The sequence below is a fragment of the Thunnus maccoyii genome, chromosome 11 (assembly GCF_910596095.1).
Source record: "Thunnus maccoyii chromosome 11, fThuMac1.1, whole genome shotgun sequence".
NCBI lineage: Eukaryota > Metazoa > Chordata > Actinopteri > Scombriformes > Scombridae > Thunnus > Thunnus maccoyii.
Genome location: NC_056543.1, coordinates 32,110,976 through 32,113,450, shown reverse-complemented (window position 1 = coordinate 32,113,450; position 2,475 = coordinate 32,110,976). Strand labels below are relative to the sequence as shown.

The window sequence follows — 2,475 nt, the reverse complement described above, 5'->3', positions numbered from 1 at the left end:
ACGTTTCTTATGAACTCATCCTTGATGGACCTTGGTTTCTCAACTGCTTTACTCAATTTCTGTCATGGATAAAATAAATCAATGGCTCCATCTTCTGGCAAGTTAGCAGGCGAAACAAAACAAGGATCAGTTCTCCCGATCACATCACAAGCACCATGAGAACAAATTCATGAGAAACTACAACTATAAATTTGGGCTCTAACGTGTGTTCATGAATCACTGACAGTTTAAATGTGCAGATAATACTGCTGAATACTGAATAATCCTCCTCAGTGCATAAAAAACAAAGAGAAGGAAGAATTCTACAGTCACCAGTAAAGTTAGTACAATCAGAGATGAGTTCTCTTGACTTTTATTTTAACTTATTTTACATTTTAATTGTTTACATTTGTGTCTACGGCACATTATATTTACTATTTATTATTTACAGGAATAACAGTCTCTGGCTTCTACCTATGATAGTGTGTGATGCCACACCTAGACATCTGTGCCTTTCATTCTTCAACAGTGTTTTATATTTGAATAACCTGCAACCTGTCAATAACTAGAATAATACATAGTCTTTTCTCATGTATTGTTCATATGTACAGAAGGAAAATAAAGGATTTTCACAATTTTTTGAATTCAGTAAAAGTCTTTGTAGAGCAGATCTCATCTCAGTCACTCCACATCCTCTCTACAGTATGTTGGCATCACAGGAGCCAGGCTGCAGTATCTGAGGAGTCACAATGTGTTTTAATAGCTTTTCTAAACCAGGGGTAGAACAAGGCATATATCACAGGGTTCAGGCAGGAGTTCAAATAATACAGAATACCCAAAAAGAATGCAGATGGATTAGTGAATGAAGTGTTGACCCATGCAAAAGACACAGAATAATATGGGCAGAAACATATCAGAAACACAACTACAAGAATACCAAGAATCCTGGCTGCTTTCAACTCAGATTTCTTTGATGTTAGAGTCAGTGAAACCTGGAGTGTCACAACTGCAATGCAGAGCGCATTGCACGAGCCTGAGACACAGCTACTACAAACACTCTCATATACAAGATTATGATGATAGTAACTGGAACAATAAAGGTCAGAACAAAGTCAACAAGTCCTGAAATATATTCAATGACAAACACACACTCTCCCTGACAGGAATTATACTTACCTGGTTGAGTCAGTTCATCCTTTGTAAAGACAATGCTGAAGAGGGCAGAAAAGAGCCAACACAGACAAACACAGTTTAACTCTTCTCACAGTGATTCTGGTGGTGTAATGCAGAGGGTCACAAATAGCCACATAGCGGTCAACTGATATGAGCACCATGTCTCCTACTGAGGAAAAGGTAATGATGAAGGACATATAATTACATAGAGAACACATGAGATCACCAAGAAACCAGCAGAATGTTTGTTGGAGAACTGCTCCCGGCATCACCACGAGGCCCACGAGAAAGTCTGATACAGCCAGAGAGAAAAGGAGGAGGTTGGTGGGTGTGTGGAGCTGCCTGGAGGAAAAGAGAAATGCATCATTTAACCAACAAGTCTTTATATCTAAATGATAAAACAACTCAAACAACTATCCTAAAAAAAACAAAAAACAGACTGTTTTCTGATCTGCCACATCTATAGTTAACACATGGTTAAGTGTAGACAATCAAAACTACTTGGTTAAGGTTGACATAGATTGATTATTGGGGGGAGACAGGACATGAACCACTGCCTCCCGTATCAAAGTCAGACATGTGAGATTTATTTTGCAAAAACATTGTCAGCAAGACAGAATATTATTCTAGTGTTCCAAGGTGCAACATTACTTAGAAGTAACTCAAATGCCATTGCTCTTTTAAATCTGCTTATATTAATTTGTTTTTTTTTTAAAAAAAAAGGATCTGCAGATAATTGTATCTCTGCCTGAAGTGGGAGACTGAGATGATGACGAGCAGGTTGGGAGTCACAATGAGCAGAGAGAGAGAGGACAGCAGAATGATCCGAAACACAACCTCGAACCCAGAAGACGTTGGCCTCCTGCAGGAGGTGTTCAGGAGTTGTAGAAAGCAGAGCTCCGCTCCATCATGGACCTCCATCATCAGAGATCATGAGAGAGCTGCAGCTCTGGCAGCTTTCTGACCAGAACTCTGAGTCATACAACTACTTTCTCTCCCCACCCGTTTCAGTCCCTGTTGGACTGCGATAGCGCTCCTCACTCAATCTGCACATCACACCTTCATCATCTTCATCACTTTCCCTGCAACCCTCCCTCTGTCACTGCCTCTCACCAGAAAGACTGGACAACAGAAGTGTAACCAAGAGAACAAAAACACAAAGAGTCCAAAAACCATGAGTCCATGACAATGTGATAATACTCAAGCACGTGCACAGACCAATGAACCGCAGGCCACACTTAACCCATGTTTTATCTCCGATTCTCTTCTCCATCTACACAAAGTGCATTTCATACAGCAGTGAGGGCATGACTCTTTTTAAAT

The 2,475-nt window shown here is 40.1% G+C and overlaps 1 pseudogene; it reads right to left on the bottom strand.

The window, feature by feature from the left end:
- Positions 1–399: 399 nt before the first annotated feature.
- On the bottom strand, positions 400–2,073 carry LOC121906986 (annotated as a pseudogene).
- Between the last annotated feature and the right edge of the window lie 402 nt (positions 2,074–2,475).